Genomic DNA, 19,162 nt, shown 5'->3' with positions numbered 1-19,162 from the left:
AATGGATGAGCCACAAATTCACAGCATGCAAGTGGAGCAGTCGGGAGCATTTCCTGAGTTGAGACAGGAAGCATTAACAAGAAAGGCCCAAGAGTGATTTCAAAAGCGGCAGTCTTTTAGCTTAACCCAGCAAGGCTTCAGATGGCCACAGAGCCCAACAGGGCTGAAAACTGCACCTTTCTGATGGCCCATTTACCATCTGCCAAGGATGACAATCATTCTGTTTGGTTCTTTAATACAGGAGCTGATAAAAGTTCTCTTTAAGGGACATGCAGAGGGAAGCCAGGTTTTGCCACTGAAAAGATGCTCAGTGATATAGATGCAGGTCTGTTACTTTTAGGTCTTCACTTAAAACATCTTAGATGTATTCTGAACAATTCTGAGGAATGAAGTGACCCTGATGAATCAAATAGTTTGGGGCTCAGCTGCTGCAGATGAGTTTCCACTGTTTGATCCGGTCATTCCTTTGTAAACCATCCAGAGAGCTTCAGCTATGGGGCAGTATAGAAATATAATAAATAAATAAATATTTGCAAATACAACTATTTCCAGCTCTAGCTTAGGTCTCCAAAAATGCCATCAGAGTTTCGACAGGAGACTTATCAAGGCTACTGGCGTCAGTCCACAGATGTTCACATGCCAGTTACAGCTGTGCACAAGTCACTTCCTATGTGGTGTTGTGGCTAGAGTGCTGGACTGGGAGTCGGGAGATCCGGCTTCTAGTTGCTACTTGGCCATGGAAGCTCACTGGGTGACTTTGGGCCAGTCACAGACTCTCAGCCCAAACCTACTTCATAGGATGGCTGTTGTGAGGATAAAATGGAAAGGAGGAGGAGGATTATGTAGGCCGCCTTGGGTTCCTTGAAGGGAAAAGGGCAGGGGTATAAATGCAACAAATAAATTAGTTGAATCAGGAGCACAAGCACACTTCCCAGCTATCCCCAGGCTAACTGACATCAACTGCCTTGTGGGAAGGAACCTCAGAGGTTGGGTCCTGCCTCCAGAGGAGCTGTTGTGGGATGTATGGACTTCGTCAAATCTATTATGCCTGTGTTTTGTGGATGTCAAGCATCTTTTGTTCTATTGTCTGCTCACTGACACAATGAGATTTTTAAAATATTTTTAGGGATCTAGAAGAATTTCATTCCTGTTTGCAAGTGCACTAATATGCATCACCACTAATGCACACTTGTGTGAATACTTATTTGCACGAATTCCCTCTCCCCCCCCCCAAAGCTAAACACACACACAAACAGTCCACAACTTGAAAGCCAGTCCACTGTGGAATCATTTGGTCAGATTTATAGATACCCAAACTCAATTGAATCCTTTGCAGAATTCTCCAACATCCCTCTGCAGATGTTTTGTTTATCTGTGGCTCTTTCAGTATCAGTTGTATTTGATAAATATTGCATGCCACTTTGAGGACTCTCATTGAAAAGTGGGATACTGTATATATCTGCATTTTCTCAGGAAGAAAAAAGGTCTCTTCCAGGCCTTTTAATTACAGATGGCAAGGACAGAACTGGAGCCTTCTGCATGCATAGACCCTATCAAGGCTTCTTCTAGGCAGGCTTGGCTTTCTGGATGGAGCAACAAGGGACTTGGTATAAGCTGTTTCTTGCCTTCACCACCTCCCCTCCACCACCTGGCCCTGCTGATCACCTGGGATCTCAGCTGCTGTGGACATGGTAGGACTGGGTTTGACATAAACATAGGAGGCAACTCAAGAGCTCTCCCCTTTCCTGCAAACAGCAGGGTTCTGTGTTGCTGAGACACAGCAGAGGAGGAGGAGGAGGAGGAGGAGGAGGAGGAGGAGGAGGAGGAGGAGGAGGAGGAGGAGAAGAAGAAGAAGAAGAAGAAGAAGAAGAAGAAGAAGAAGAAGAAGAAGAAGAAGAAGAAGAAGAAGAAGAAGAAGAAGAAGAAGAAGAAGAAGAAGAAGAAGAAGAAGAAGAAGAAGAAAGCCCTCTAAGGCTTCCTGGAACACGAGATTGGGCAGTGATGGAGGGAGTGTCTGCTTGAAGTGTGTGCTCAGAGGACGGCTGTTTTTCAAGAGCCTGATCTTAGAAATGTGCTTTCCATGGCACAGACATTTCTTCGCCACCTGTAAGCAGCCATCACAATCAGTGTGGAATTCTTTCCACTGCTAAATGTAATGTTCCTTTTAAGAATAAATGGCATAATAGATCTTCTTTTTCATGCCGTGTAGGGTGGGTGGGAAATTGCCTCCAGGCATTTTTCTCTTGACCCATGTGGAATTAAAGTAGGGCCTTTCGTAGCATTTTTGAAGATGGCTGGAAGAACTCCACCTTAGAAACCAGGAAAGCAATTTCTCCAGAAAGTCTCTAAGTATAATTATTAGCTCCGGAAAAACTGGATATCCTATGCCAAGGACCAGATGATGGCAATGCTATTTAGAGGCCACGGGGGGTGTTGTTCTTACAAAAGAGTGGGGTTGACTTTGAATTTAATTTTGGCTGCAGAGCTAATTATACTTAAACCCTGAGAAAGTGGGGAAAGACTTTCAGCTGCAGGACAGTGAAGAGTGTACAGGATGGGATCCTACAGCACAGCTGGATAAAGGATCATTGCTGTTGGTACACTTCTCTGGTCAAGAGTGGACTTCTTACTCCTGTGTCTATGGTTAGAGGCTGGCTGCCACATGCCTCATGTCACTTAATATGTGGTTTCTCGTTATGGGAAGGGAGGCAATGGGTTGGGTTCCATAGGAAGTGCTTTGGGAATGTTCTGCTTGCCACAGGTCTCCGCTCACCTGGCCCCTTCTTTATTGTCTCACCAGTTCAAATGTGTGTCTCTCCCCCCCCCCCCATTTTCTTGTGCCTTCAATAATTCATCTGTTTGTAAGAAGTTTCTGCTCAGCCGTTTTGTGATCAATACTTTTTGCTCTGTCATTGGTTGGTTGTTCTTAAATTAGTCAACTGCTTTGGGAATTTTGTTGAAGGGATTAAAAAAATGAAACAAATTTATGTTTTCCCCTGCATGCTATCCCCCTGCTTTGCTTGCAGAAGGCTCCTGGTTCAATCCCTAATGGCATCTCCAGGTAGGACCGGTGGAAAATCTTGCCTAAAATCCCAGAAAGCCATTGCTGCAAGTCAGTGTCGACAATGGGCCTGTTCAGATGATGTGCTAAGCCAAGGTTAGGCCGCTAACCCTTATGCAGCCAATGGTTAGTGAGCATGTTTAAACTGTGTTTATGTAGCCACCATGGTTAGGAATGGTTCACGTGACATGGTAATTCATGGTTCACATGACATGCTAAGCCATAACGTTTGGCATAAAATGCTTAACCACTGTGGCTTAGCGTGTTGTCTGAACAGGGTCTACAAGGCAGGTTCTGATGCTTCCTTTCCCACACCCTTGCACAATCTGGCCACAGACAGCCTCAGGATGGGACTCCTGGGAAGGCAGGCAGGGGAATTGTCCTGGAAGCATGGCTCTGTTGACATTTGTGCAATGGCTCCTTCCATGTCTAAGGGGCCTGAGCATGTAACCACCACAACAGCTGATGTTTGGTGGGCACTGCCCTTGGCAGCATTGCTGTGATACTGGGAATATGACTGCCATTATTGGTTCAATGTGTGTTTTTCAGAGCAATCTGTTTTCCCTTTCCTGTTCTCGCTGGGTGAGTAGAGGATATTGAGATCGTTGCACCCACGTAATGGTGGCTCCTCCTTCCTTCTTTCCCTCTCTCTCCCCCCAGTGCAATTAGTGTTTAGGATTCCACAGTTAATTGGGCTCCTGCATCGCTGTAGTATGATTTGTCTTTGTGGGACTGTTCAGTTTTTTAAATTTAATTTAAAAAATAACAAATGCCAACGTTTCTCCTAGATCAGCTTAGTCTCTGAAAATCCACTACGAACGCATTCTTTTCCCAATGGTCCTACAAGGATTCATTCAGCTGGGTTGTATTTCCCTCCTGTGCTTAAAGTTCGCCTCATTTTTGAAATGTGGAATTGCATAGGATTTGTGCTAGAATGCATCACCTGCATCAAGGAAATGATACTAGACTCTGTGCCCAAGAGTTTCTGAGTTTTAGACAGTCTGTTGCTTATTCCTTCCATGTCTATCTTATGCTCAGGAACATCTGTTGGGTGTTCTTAATATCCATTATTCTTGTGACAATTCCAGTAGTCACTTGACTTCCTGCCATGTAAGAGGTCCCAACAGACCACTGACCTGTTGAAGTCATGGAAAGAGTTGATCCAATAATGGAAGTCAGGGCCGGCAACAAGACACTTTGCTACCTGACGTGAAGAACAAGATGGCACCCACTCCCATTCCATGTACAAACCTGGACTGGCTGTTGAACCTTACTTCAGTACTGTGGATGGGGAAGTGTCCTCCAGTGCACCTGAAGGCAGCAGGCTCGCTTTGGCGGTGCAGGGCAGACTGCGTGGCATGCAGCTCAATCCTCCAACACCTTTCTGCCACCTCCCAACATCTGCTGTCTGAAGTGACTGCTTCACTCTGCCTAATGGTAGGACCAGCCATGATGGAAGTCAACTACAAATGGCAAAGCTCTCCTTCAATTCTCCCATGAGCCATGCATGTTCACTTGCCCTTGAGCATCCCATTTCTAAGCAGCAGAGGAGCTTAATCATGTTTGCCTCTTCCTCTATGAGATGCATGCGGTTCTTTTGCTTCCCTCTTCTGTAGCTCTGCTCCTTCTGTATTCGAGCAGCAGAGGGTGTGTGTGTGGTAGGATCTCCACAAAGAGGTAAAGCAGACTACTTTGATGCACAAAGTGAAGGAAAGGCAGGGGTGGAAGTCAGCATCCCTATAACCTGCACTAGAACTGTGGGTGAAAAATCATCCCCCTGAAGACATTTTGCTTGCTCTCTGCCTCGCTGAGCACTGGTTGCTAGAGAAATCCAGAGACCTTAGTGAGGAAGCATCAGTCAGAACACAGCATAATTCAGACCAAAAGTGAACAGAAAGTAAGTTGACACAAGTTGTTAATAAATCCCATGAGGAATAGTCTTGGAGTAGACCAGAGATGGCTTTTAAGATAATAAAATCCTAAATGATGGAGATGCTTTGTTGTGCTGCCAGTGAGAATCTCTCATGGTGGGCCAAAATGATGACCCTGATGGTGTGATGCATAAGAGAATGTTTCATGGCAAGACTCACTGGAGGGACTGTGCAGGCTGGAGAGGATTCTGTTTACGGATCTGTTTGAGAGTTTCTGCATCCTCACGGTGCTCGGTCTGCACCTGTTGGTCTAGAGAGTGGACAGCCTAATGTCTCTGCAAAGGCTGTGTAGGTTCTGTGAAGGGGTGTGCAAGCCAAACATTTAATCAGAACCAACAGATCCAGCCAGGAGCTGACTCAGACCCTCTTCTACAGGGATAGGCTAGCAGCATGGAGAAGTCCACAGCCAAAGAGATAAGAAAGTGTTATCAGTGGAGACAGGAATGGGGCTGGCCAAGGCTGCTTGACTAGGCTTTCTGCAGTACAGAAAATGAAGGCTCCAAGCCTTGGCACAGGGACTCTTGAGTTTCCTAAGCCTTCCCAGCCAAGCTGCTTGGTGACCTGGCACGTCCTTGGCCTCTGCAACAGAATCTACTTGCCAAATACCTGTAGAAGCCAAGGAATCTTAGCCACTTTCAGAATGGTCTTCATCATTCTCCAGCTGGATTCATTTTGCAGCCTCAGCAGGTGGGTTACAGCCTAGCAATCAAGAAGCGAAGCTGGGTTCTGCTTTGTTTACTCATTGGCCAATGTAAGCCTAAATACTTTGTCTTGTTCACTGGCTGGTTAATTGGAAGACCCAGTGTAACATAGCTGCCTTCCTTACTCATAGAAGTCTGTGGGCCTGGCAGAAGTTTAACACTTGATGGCCCCTGGCGGAGCCTCCCGCAATCTGAAACACAAGGCATAGACTGTCTGGAAATGAGATGGGCCTTTCTCCTGTCCTTCTGCTTCCTCTCCAAGGGCAGTTGTCCCACACCAGAGACACCTGCTGGAAAGAACCTGCACAGAGCAGATGCTCCGTCCGGCTTCCCACGTCATTGATCAGCCCTCCAGCTGGGCTCCGCTTCTAGCATCATTAGAGCTGGAGATGTTGGATGAAGCAGAGAGGAGCCTATGAATTTCCAAGGTCCTGGCTCTGCTTCTTGTGCTGACAGAGGGAAGAAAAACGATGGTTTTGAAGTGTAAACAAAGCAGCAGGCAGGATAACATGGAAGTCACAGACAAGGAAGAGAAAAAAAAACAAGTTCTCCCTACTTCCTGCGGAAAACCAGGTGCATTTGAGTATCTCCCTGCTTTTGCCCTTAGGGGTTAGATCTCAGTGCAGGATGTTATAAGTAAGTCCAAGAAATAGGCATGAAAAGACTGTCATATTTCTGAGTTTCAGCTGCCTTGTTTCAGAAACTGGGCTGGGCTGGGTGGGTGTTACACCTCCCATTTTGTCCCAGAATGTGAGATGTAAACTGACACCTGCCACACCTACTAGTGACTAATTCATTCAGCCTCTAGTCTTCACCTTGGGACTAGATCTAAACTGCAAACCCAGTGGCAGCAAAATCCAGCCTTATCTCTGTACTTTTTTGTCCTTCCTTCCCTCTTTGTATCACCTAGCCAGATGTAGAGTTCCAGAGGACTCAAAAGCTTGCACACTCTTTGGTGACATTTTGGTTGGTCCCAACAAATATATTGTCCAACTGCAGGTTTTTCAGTTATATTCTGTGAAGTTCAACGTAAGCAAACAGTTGAGCCTAGAGATGAGGCTGGAACTCTCTGATGCTGTCCATCCACTTTGCTGAAACCAACAAGTATTTCTCTCTTGTGGGCTTATGTGTAGCTGATGACCTGGTGCTGAATGTTTTTACCCAGGATATCGAGGAATTCTTAATGTCCCCACCACTCCATAATTTGTGGGGCTGACCTGCTATTGAGTGTGTGTGTGGACACCCATGGACCCAACCTTTGCCCATCATATGGACAACTTTCCTGCTAGCCCAAATGTGCAAGTCACCTGCATGAGGGAGTTCAGAGGAGGGCAACGAGGACTATCAGGGGTCTGGAAACAAAGCCCTATCAGGAGAGACTGAAAGAAACGGGGATGTTTAGCCTGGAGAAGAGAAGACTGAGGTGAGGCATGATAACACTCTTCAAATACTTGAAAGGTTGTCACACAGAGAAGGGCCAGGATCTCTTCCCTATCATCCCAGAGTTCAGGACATGGAATAATGGGCTCCAGTTACAAGAAGCCAGATTCCGGCTGGACATCAGGAAAAACTTCCTGGCTGTTAGAGCAGTATGACAATGGAACCAGTTATTTAGGGAGGTCGTGGGCTCTCCCACCCTAGAGGCATTCAAGAGACAGCTGGACATCCATCTGTCAGGGATGCTTTAAGGTGGATTCTTGCGTTGAGCAGGGGGTTGGATTTGATGGCCTTAGAGTCCCCTTCCAACTCTGTTATTCTATGATTCTTTGAGAGAGGTAAAAGGTGATGCCTGTGTCTGCTAGGGAGCCAAGATCTATAATTGGCTCCATGAAAAGAGAGGTAGCCAAAGAGGGAAAACAAAGCACTTGCATGTTCATGGCCAGGAGGGGAAGACAATGAAATTCATGAAAACTTCATGGTCTGGTCTTTATGGCCGCAGAAACTGAGCTGGGGCTAAGTGGGGCTGGGCCCAAGGAAAGCCCTTTGCAGCAGCTCAGAGCCGGCATTGCCCTGTGAGAATCTGGCCCAGATCCCAGGGTATATGGATCCCACTGCAGCCCACAAGGAAAGGGGAGTGTGTGTTCCCCAACCCCACCTCGGGAGGGAGCTTCCCCCACACTTCCCCACCGATTGTCTCAAGTCCAAGGTGGCTGCCTGTCACTCCCTTTGGCCATTTAACGGTGCCCTCACTTCCTACTTCTCTTGCAGCTTCTCACTTTGACTGGTCTCTTTTCTTCTGTGTTTAGAGTTGAGCTCATTTTTGAAATGCAGAAATGCTGAATCTGTGAGCTGATTTATCACACCAAAGACCCTTAAGCTTTAATGCTCAGAACATAATGAGTAGTGAAATATGTCCCCCTTGCACACTGGATCACACATGCACAATCTCTCTCTCTCTCTCTCTCTCTCTCTCTCTCTCTCTCTCTCTCTCTCTCTCTCTCTCTCTCTCTCTCTGTGTGTGTGTGTGTGTGTGTGTGTGTGTGTGTGTGTGTGTGTGTGTGTGTGTCTCATACACTCTGTGGGTTGCTGCCGCTTAGGATGTTTTTCCTCCTAATACTTGCTAAACTCTAATCTTAATCTTGTTTGTTGCTCTTAGACCCTGGAGAAATCAGGCTGAAATGCTTCAAAGAGAGATGAAAAGGAGACATCTGGGAGGTGTCTGGAACTGTTTTCTGTTGCACCTCAAAACAGGTTGCAACATGAAAGGGAAATCAAGGACAATTTCTAACTGAATGTAAGTGAGAAGCACACGGGGTCTTCAGCCTTGAGGCCGAGTTGAGCAAACACTGGTCTCTTTCAGAATGTGCTAATGGAGGAGGGTCCACGGTTCATCAGTCTGAGTACTCTGAGCAGGATAGAAATAGTAGATTAATAACATATTTTTAGTTATTATTTTCCTTTCACTGCCATGTCCGAAGTGCCATCATCTCAGCTACTCCTCTTCCCATAAGATCTGCCTCCAAGGCCCTTCTCTGGTTCTTTTCTGCTATGTCAGTGTCCTCCTTGTATTGTGGTGCCTGAAACTGATCATTCAAGATGCCATCTTATTGTGACGTCCTGTATGTGGCTGCCGGAGAGTGGAATGCCCAGCCTTCTGGTTGAGTTCCTGGTCTGGCCCTATTGGGGCACATTTGCATGACCTCTGACAAGCAGCTCCCAGCCTATTTACATTCTGCACAATGTTACTGAGGCCTGCAGCTGTAGCTCCACTCCTTGATAGCAAGTAGGAGTCAGGCTACTCCTGCATCCGTAGATAAAAGCTTTCTTAATATATATATATATATATATATATATATATATATATATATATATACCTCCCTCCCTCCCTCCCTCTCCCTCTCTCTCCCTCTCTCCCTCTCTCTCTCTCTCTCTCATTCTCCCTCTCTTCAATAACAAAGGGAAGATGTCAAAGGGGTAGGCACCTTCTTAGCTGCCTTCCATCTTCGCTGCTTCTTCTCTATAGTCCAAAGCAAGCAATGCCAAGCCGCTCTGGGTGGGAGAAAAGGAGCTGGATGGGATCATGGGACTTCAGCTCTTGCAAGATCCCCAGAGCTTTCTGGATTCTCAGGTCACTGTAGCAAATGCAGGTCCCTGGTCCCCATCTCTTCCACACGCATCTTGCCTCCCACTTCCTTCCCGGTGATGGTAGCCTCAGGACAGAGACCATCGGAAGGTTAACAGGATGTGACAAGAAGTAGGTTTTGGAGCGCAGCTGCGTGGGCTGCCTGCCTCGGTTACAGATCTGCTCTGATTCTTGGACTGCCTGGTGGTGACAGCTGCCTGCCTGCTTCCCATGGACACTGGGCTGCCCTGGGACCTGGAGAAGTGGACAAAGTGCCAGTAATTCTCCAATTCCCTTCCCCACCCTGGAGCTTTGCATGGACATTCCTAGGAACTGAGTTGGACAACCACCCCCACCCCACGCTCGCAACTGCAAAAGGTGACAGGCTGGGTCCTAATGCAGAGAAGTAAAGGCAGTTCAGAATCCCATGACACTTTGTATACATGAAGAAGTTGCAGCTATATCAGCTGTGCAATATCAGCTTTGTAAAGCGAGGCAGCAGCCATCTTGTCAGGCATTGGCGTAGTCTGATGGGCGACAGATGATGTTCCGAACTCATGGAGGGCCCCATCAGTGGGAGGCCTGAGGCCAGAATTGCCCAGAGAGCAGGGAAAAGAAGCGGCAGCTTGAATCTGATGCTATGTCTCAGAAACAAACTGTTTGAGGTGCGAAAGTTGATTTGGAATCGGAGCAGCCTGCAAAGTGCCGGGGAGGGTAGAGTTGCTTCCAGACAGAGATCTCCGAGCACTTCTAACCATGCAGCTCATGGCCTCATGCAGAAGGCCCTCATGCAGCTCTTCCATCTTTAGCAGATGCTCTCTGCTAAGAGAAAAGATGGAAGTTGCAGTGGGGGAAACAAGTTGATGTCATTTGGAACTCCCATAAGATTCTGTGAAGGTAGCAGGGTGATAGTGCTACAAAAGTGTTGTCGGGGGGGGGGGACCCAGATTCTGCCTCCCCATAAAACCTAATTCCGCACCTGGGCCTGGATCAGTAGAAAACACAGCAATACTGTCCCAGATCCAGCAACCCTTATAATCAGTCTTCCACCTGCAAATGCTTTGCTGGATGGAATGCTCTTTGAGGAAAAGAGTTACCACCCACATGCACATCTGCCATTAGTGCCACTGACGTCTCTGTGCTTGGTTCCTAGCCTACTTCTCAGGCCAACTCCCCAAACCATGTTGCACGCAGCTGCGTTTGGATAGGGGCCCATCAGTCTCCAGTGATCTCCTGTCCAAAAGGAAACTGGCCCTGTGAGAGGTTCTCATGGATTGCGCAGGGGGAGCATGAAACCATGGGTAGGTTATGTGCTTTCTTGTGGACAACCTGCTGAGAAAATGTCCCTCCAGCAGGCAAGAAGCCTGCCTTTAGCTCAGTAGTAGCTGGCTGCTTTCACTCTCAGACTGATGAGCAAAATGGTCCATCAATCACACGTTCAGCCTCTGCTTCTTTTGGTGGAGAGATAGCAAACAAAATGCATCATTACTATTTTTAAGTCATTTAAGTTACATCCCACCCTTTCTCACTAAGAGTCGAGGGTGGCTAACATCCTATATAACACACAGTACTCCAGCTAAAGAACATTAAAATCATGACTTTAAAACTGAAAATATGTGTGAATACAATAAAACTGTCAACACAATCAGTAAAACACACACACAAGTACAGCACTTGGCTATAACTCAAAGCTTCATGCAAATAAATAGGTGCTGAAATGGCAATCACACGGGGGACAGCAAAATCTCCACTGGAAGAGAGCTCCAGAGCCACAGTTCTACCACCAAAAAGGCCCTGCCACGTGTGACACATGGCCAGCCAGCTTAGGGCAGCCATTTTTGCCCCATCCATCTGGAGAAATGCCCTATTCACAGTAAGTGAGTTGTGTGTTGGACTTCTCTCAGTAGACACAGCACAGGCTAAAGGCAGGCAGCCAGGCAATGGTCTCCTGCCCTGGGTACTACCCACAGGCTGTTGTGGCTCTCATGTGGACAGAAGAAGGGAGCCACCACCTCCCCATTCCAGTGGCATGCCTTGAATCACCAACAGGAACATAAGGACGTAGGATGGAGCGTGTTCAGAGGAGGGCAACTAGGATGATCAGGGGTCTGGAAACAAAGCCCTATGAAGAGAGACTGAAAGAACTGGGCATGTTTAGCCTGGAGAAGAGAAGATTGAGGGGACACATGAGAGCACTCTTCAAATACTTGAATGGTTGTCACACAGAGGAGGGCCAGGATCTCTTCTCGATCCTCCCAGAGTGCAGGACACGGAATAACGGGCTCAAGTTAAAGGAAGCCAGTTTCCAGCTGGACATCAGAAAAAACTTCCTGACTGTTAGAGCAGTACGACAATGGAATCAGTTGCCTGGTGAGGTTGTGGCCTCTCCCACACTAGAGGCCTTCAAGAGGCAGCTGGACAAGCATCTGTCAGGGATGCTTTAGGGTGGATTCCTGCATTGAGCAGGGGGTTGGACTCGATGGCCTTGTAGGCCCCTTCCAACTCTGCTATTCTATGATTCTATGATGCTGACTTATACTGAGTCAGTCCCTTGGTCCATCTAGCCCAGTATTGTCGACACTGACTGGCAGCAGCGGCCCTCTGAAGTTTCAGGCATGATCCTTCCCTAGGCCCACCTGGAGATGCTGCCAGGCAGGGACTGACCCTGGGACCTTCTGCATGCAAAGCAGGGGTTCTGCCCACTGAGCTCCAGCCTCTCTCCAGAGCTTCTTCTCCATAGACCCACCAGGGTGACAACAGAAATGGATGTGGCGCTTGCCGCCTTTGGGAAGAGAACGGAAATAGGGGCAAATATATCAAAGCCCCGAGAGCTGAGAAGGGTGGGACGCTGCAGCATGGTGGGTGGTGGTGCGAGCCTGACAAAAGGACATGGCTTTCGGAGCTGAGGGATGTGACGGGAATAATAAGTGACGGACGGACGCCTTTGAAGGGGATGCAAGTGTGCTGCCTCTTTACTCTGACCTACTTAATGATGTCATAATCTGAGGCAGAAACTTCCTCCAGATGCTAAATATAAGTGGCATTCCATTGGCTTCCCCGTCCTGTAACTCGTGTCTAATCAATAACCCCCCTTCTCCAGTCATCACCACCAGCAGCACACAGACGGAGCGCACAGCTCTTCTCAGTCCCTTTAAAGAAACGTGTGTGCGCGCGTGCGCGTGCCTGCGTGCGTGCGAACAGAACAGGGAGGGGTGCTTTTGGTAAAAAGGTGAGCTCCTCCTCCTCCTTTAGTTGACTCCCCTCCCTCCATCACACATTGATTTGTCAAAAAGGTTGGGGTGGGAATGGGCTTCATCCACCCATGGAATTCATTACATTCCTGTATACCAAAGAACACTTTGCTATCTCCAGCCGATTGACCCTCTCCACAGGTGTTGGGAGGAGCATGGCCAATTTTAACAGGCCCTAAGGCTGGCCTCTCCCTACTAGCCAGAAGAAGAAGGGAGCTGCTGGTTGGGTGGGGAAGGCCTCTTGGTGGTCCACCCCTATGCTGTGCCTTCTCAAAGATTTAGGGGGCTTGCGGCATTATCATAAGCCACCCAACAGGGGGCAAGGTATTCATGCATCAAAGAGAAAAAGAGCTTGCTCTAAGCTCCTGGACTCCCCCACTCAGATACTGCAGGGTCGGGACGTTGCTTGGGGAAGGGGGAGGTTTCCTGGCTCTTGTAATCTCCCCTGCCATGTCCTGCCTTGCTCCGATGCCTAAAGCCATACTACCATGAACACGCCCGATCTTGTCTATCTCGGAAGCTAAGCAGGGTCAGGCCTGACTAGTACTTGGATAGGAGACCGCCTGCCTTGCTCTGATGCCTCCAGCCACTGCACCCCATGTTGGGCATACGGATGAGAAGTGCAGAGTCCAACCTGCGCTTGGCCAGGCATTTCCTCTGGGCAAACAACTGCTCTTTCTCAGCTTCTCCCCACCTTCCCGTGCTAACAACAGCCGAGGGGCTGGGAGATGGCTCTTAGGCAACCATTTCATGTCTTTGGTTCTGTTCTGGTGATGGTGTGTGTGTTGCTCTGTCCACAAAACAAGAGGAGGGGGTCATGTGGCTATCATTCCAAAGGCAGCCCCATTTGCCATGGAGGGCAGCAGGGCAATGTTTTTGTAGAGGCCTTCAAGAGATATGGTAGTCTCTCTAGAGTAATTTCCCCTCTGTTCAACTGTCAGCTCCACTCTGCCTGAAGCATCTCAGTCAAAACCAAGGCCTAGCCCAGCAATTTCCCCCTTCAAGATGTCCTCCAGCAGGCAAGAGCCTTCAGCTCTCCACTCAGCTGCTTTTACTCTCAAATAGTAGAGCTGATGGTTATTGACAAATGTTTAGTTAATAAATCACTGGCCCCAGATGGTATCCAACCTAGAGTTCTTCAAGAACTCAAATATGAAAATGCTGACCTTCGAATAAAAATAATGTAATGTGTCCCTGAGATCAGCTTCTGTACCAGAGGAATAGAGAATGGCTAATGTAATGCCAATTTCATTTTTAAAAGAAGTATCCAGAGGGATCTGGAAAATTATAGGACAGCATACCATCAGTTTGGGATAAATTTGTTGAAAGTATTATTAAAGATAAAATCAGTAAGTGTATAGAAGGACAAGCCTTGCTGAACATGGCTTCCACAAAGGTAAGTCATGTCTCACTAACCTTTTAGAGTTCTTTGAGAGTGTCAATAAACATATGGACAGAGGACATAGTTTACTTGGATTTCTAAAGCCCTTAACAAAGTTACTGACTAAAGATTCCTAAGAAAGCTTAGTAGCCATGGAATAAGCAGAGAGGTCCTCTTATGGGTCAGGAAATGGTTAAAGAACAGAAAGCAAAGGGTAGGAATAAATGGTAAATTCCCACCTTCCCATGGAAGGATGTAAACAGTAGGATCCTACAGGGAACTGTATTGGGACCAATGCTTTTCAACTCGTCCATACATGATCTGGATTTAGGAATGAGCAGTGAGGTGGCCAAGTTTGCTGATGATTCTGGGTGGTTAAAACAAGAAGGGATTGTGAGGAGCAAAAAAAGGATCTCTCCAAATTGGGAGATAGGGCATCTAAATGGGCGGCTGGTTGGCTGCACTGTCCATCCAGCTGGGCTGGATGGACCCTTGGTCTGATCCAGGATGGCTCTTCTAATGTTCTTACGAATAAAATGGTCCATATTCCCTCCTGCCCATCACCACTGAGCCACAGCCCCTCATCACAATATGGCACTTATTGTGCCTGTTGTGTGGTTGACTCTGCACAAGGAATAGTTTTGCATCCAGTCACTCATCCTTTCACAAGGGTTGTGGGGGTGGGTCTCTTCCTAGGACGTGATGACAGCCCCTGTTACTTTTACAATGGAGCTCATTAGTGGGGTTCTGGGGAAGGAAAAGTTGGCAGCAATGCCTATCAAAATAGTTTACTGACATTGATGTAGCCCTGTCCCTGTATGAGGCATGGGGCAACCATCCGCTGTCCCGCCCCACCCAAACCATCCTGTTGGCACTGTAAGCAATTAAGATCTCTTCGGGCTAGGCAATCCCATCCAGCCATGGAGAAGAGCAGCATGTCAGAGGTTTGGAACAGTGCCTGCCATCAGCTGCCTTCCAGCTCCAAAATTCTCTCCTGCATCCCAGTTCTATCTCTGACAGGAGGAAGTGAGCCTCCAGGGCACTGCTCATCGAGATGATAATCAAGAACAGCACCCTGAGGATGGGGAACGTATCTTTCGTTCAAGTAACCACAGAGGTCCAGCAATGTAGTATGTGTGCGTGAGGGGGAGGGGGAAGCCATCAGCCCCCCCATGAAGCCATCCTCACAGGGAAGTCATTTTGGCTCAGAAATCAAGCTGTAGTGATGGCCAGCAACATGGATGGCTTTAAAACATGGATGGCTCGCCGCTCCGACCTCTTGGCTCGCCGCTCCGACCATGTTACTCCGCTTCTGAAATCTCTTCATTGGCTTCCAATTCACTACAGAATCCAATATAAACTTCTCCTGTTAACCTTCAAAGCTTTTCACGGTCTAGCTCCTTCCTATCTCTCCTCTCTCATCTCACACTATTGCCCCGCTCGTGCTCTTCGCTCCTCTGATGCCATGTTTCTCGCCTGCCCAAGGGCCTCTACTTCCCTTGCTCGGCTTAGTCCATTCTCTTCTGCTGCCCCTTACGCCTGGAACGCTCTTCCAGAACATTTGAGAACTACAAGTTCAACCGCAGCTTTTAAAGCTCAACTAAAAACTTTTCTTTTTCCTAAAGCTTTTAAAACTTGATGTTGTGCAGACTTCTACTGTTACTTTCTACTGTTAGTTTTACCCTACCCTGTGCCTGCTTACCCTACCCTGTACCTGTTTGCATTCTCTTCCCCTCCTTATTGTTTTACTATGATTTTATTAGATTGTAAGCCTATGCGGCAGGGTCTTGCTATTTACTGTTTTACTCTGTACAGCACCATGTACACTGATGGTGCTATATAAATAAATAAATAAATAAATAAATAAATAAATAATAATAATAATAATAATAATAATAATAATAATAATAATAATAATAAAAGGGGGTTGGATAAATTCCTGGAGGAGAAGGCTATCAATGGCTACCAGTCCTGATGGCTAAGTACAACCTCCAGTAACAGAAGCAGTAAGCCTATGTAAACCAGTTGCTAGCTAGGGTGCTGTTGCAGCCTCATCCTGCTTGTGAGTCCCTGGTCGACAGCTGGTTGTGCACTGTGTGAACAGAGTGCTGGACTAGATGGACCCTTGGTCTGATCCAGCAGGGCTCTTCTTATGTTCTTATATTTGGAGCGCAGTGTGTGTGGGGTGTGGGTGTGGGTGTTGTGAAGGGCCATTGCTTGTGTGGGCCACATCCACGCATTAAGAGCCAAGGTGCTCAATTGATTCCATTTGCAGTATTGTCCAGAGCTTTCCGGATACCTTGAGTACAAAAAGCCCTCAACGGCCCAAGTTCCATTGCACTCCTTCTGTTCAAAGAAGGAACGTTCTCCACCAAACATTGCAAAGAGGCTCTTGAAATTCCACTCAGCTCCGGATGTGGCCCGCAGACGTTTCTTACGTGAGCTCACCTTCCCACCTCACCTTCCTGCCAAAGGAGTTACCGTGACAACAAAGCCAGCCAGACAAAACAATTTGTTGCTTAAGTGGCAGGTGATACCTGGCTGAAAAGTAGAAAGGCCCATTTCCCCCGAAGATACTGAAGGAGCTCTGAATAGAAAAGAGGATGCAGGTCAGGGCGATCGAACAAGGAAATACAGAAATATGATTCACCTGTAAACTTCAGCCTGGCAGGAACATTTCTGCACATCCTAATTGTTATAGAAGTATTGATTGCATGTATGCTTCAGTTCATGTAAGATGCCACAAACTGGGAGTGAAGGCCATATCACTTGCGTGCTTGGTAACTTTAGGCCCCAGCTCAGCTCAGAGTGAATTTAGGAGAGCAATGGAAGCTCCTTGCTCCCCTTGTTCACCTCAGCCCTTGGAAGGATTCCTGGAGGTACCCAGGATGGGTATGGGTGGTGGGTGTGTGGCTCCTAGCCAGACCAAGCTCAGGGGAGACAAATTATTATTATTATTATTATTATTATTATTATTATTATTATTATTATTATTATTATTATTATGCCCCATAGCTGAAGGTCTCTGGGTGGTTTACAAAGATTTGTTTGATCGATCAGCACACCTCGCTCCTACAGCAGACCTGGGATGATCTCAGGGGTCCCGTGACAGGAATGTCTTTCCAGAAATCCCCAAGAACCCCTCCGAACCCATCCCTAGGCCAGCTGTGGTTCCAGACTCTCCTCCCTCTGCCCATGGTTCATTAGAGCATCAGCAGTAATGGACCAGCCAAGACTCTGAGAGCCATCCTCAGAGTACCTGCCTGATTGCCAGAAGACCTTCAACTGGTGAATCAGGGACAATATTTGATGGGTTAAAAGCTCCTATAGAGTTATTTGGGGCCAAAGCAGGAAGCAATTTTACTGAGGGTTAGAGAAGGATCTGCATCAGCTGCCACTTCATGGATTCTCTACCGGTCTTCAGCACCTACAACTGGGTTTCCACCCACACACTGATTGAGGGAGATGGAGGAATAAGCAAGAAATGGTTTGGTCCATCCAAATCACCTGATGTGCAGCCTCCTTGATAGGGGCAGCGACCAGTTTGCATAGTGGCAGGGGGGATTGTGAGGATTGGGGGTGCCGTGAGTGTTTGGAGACATACCATTTGGATTATGCCATGCCTGGAACTGGGGAGAGGGTGAATTGATGTTGCTACAGATCAAATCCTCCTTTGTTCTTGTGGCTGTGCACCCATTGTACCTGCTATTTCTATATATTCTTTCAGATACACAGTCGATCTAATTCAGCCTTTTCTGCAGAGTAGGGGTGGGCAGCTTGTCCTCCTCTCCAGAGTTTGGCCTACAACTCCCATCAGCCACAGTCAGCATAGCCAATTAAAGATGATGGGAGTTGCTGGCCAATGCACTTCCACATAAGAACATAATAAGAGCCATGCTGGATCAGATCAAGGGTCCATCTAGTCTAGCACTCTGTTCACGAACCATCTGTTGACCAAGCAGGATATGTTGCAACAGCACCTTCCCACCTATGTTCCCCAGCAGCTGGGGTAAATAGGCTTACTGCCTCTGATACTGGAGGTAGCACCATCAGGACTAGTAGCCATCAATACTCTTCTCCTCCATTAATTTATACAACCCCTTTTAAAGCCACCCAAATTGGTGCCCATCACTGCATCTTGATGTAGCAATTTCCATAGTTATCCCTCCAGCTGTGGGCTGCTTCATGCAGACCTATCCCCTCCAAAGAGATCACTTCCAGGGAGGAAACTAACAGGAGTTAAGCACGCCTGTACACTGACAATTTCTTTTAAAGTCACCACCATTTCCACTGTAGCCACTGGCTGGTCTTCTAGTGGCAGGAAGATCTTGGGCCCACCACATGTCCAGAAGCAACACTCCACACCCCCAGGGCAATATAGGGCAGACTTAGCCACACTGGGGCATCTGGAGCAACCAGTGACTTTGCAGCTCTGGCCTGCAGCTCCACCTTCATGGGGAGATGGATGAGGGTGGGGGAGTTGTTGTTGCTGGTGCTGCATCTCTTCTGACATGAATGCTGGGTGCTTGCTTGAGCATGGCAGTTTGTTTGTGGGCCAATGCCAATGCCATCTTGTGTAGGAATCTGGATGTGGAAGGCAGCCAGAGAGGTGAGGTCTACTCTCATGTTTAAATTGTTATCTCTGCTTCTCCATGCCGCAATGTCTGGAAAAAATGCACCATGAGTTTCAAACTGCTTCCATTCCTTGGAGGCTTTCGTTTGCATTCCCACAAATTGCATGTCCTTCTCTGCCTGCAGAACAGGCAGCGTTGGCAATGTTTCTTTATTGCTGCAGATGATGCCTTCTAGCTCAGGCAGCTGAGCCCCCACCCCATCCCTCACCCCACCCCACCCCACCCCTTCCCCCACCAAGTGAACTCAGTCTTACATTCAGAGCAGTCCTGGGAAGGAAATAATGTCTCCATTTCCTGCTAAAATACGCATTCTATTTCTTTGCTTCCATTGAATTTTGAGGGTGTGCAGGGAGACTTAATTGGACAAAGAGGCTGTGCAGCTCTAGATCACGTTTCATTTTGGGAAAGGCATAGCAAGAATAAGACATGATTAGAAAGATTGTCATCCAGCATCTACTCAGCTTGTGGGAAGGCCAAAAAACCCCAGTTTGCATTTCTGATTCTTAGGTATCTCCCATCCTGTTATCAGTTGTAGTGGTAGTATTTTTTAACATTTTGATTGCTTTAACTTATCAAAATAAGAGCTGGGGTGGGGGGAGAGATGCAGGACTAAAAATCCAGCTGAACACCGTCTCCAGCAA

Source organism: Elgaria multicarinata, chromosome 15 (genome assembly GCF_023053635.1).
Source record: "Elgaria multicarinata webbii isolate HBS135686 ecotype San Diego chromosome 15, rElgMul1.1.pri, whole genome shotgun sequence".
NCBI classification, from domain to species: Eukaryota; Metazoa; Chordata; class Lepidosauria; order Squamata; family Anguidae; genus Elgaria; species Elgaria multicarinata.
The sequence above is the reverse complement of the archived record's forward strand: the minus strand, read 5'-3'. Positions refer to the sequence as shown.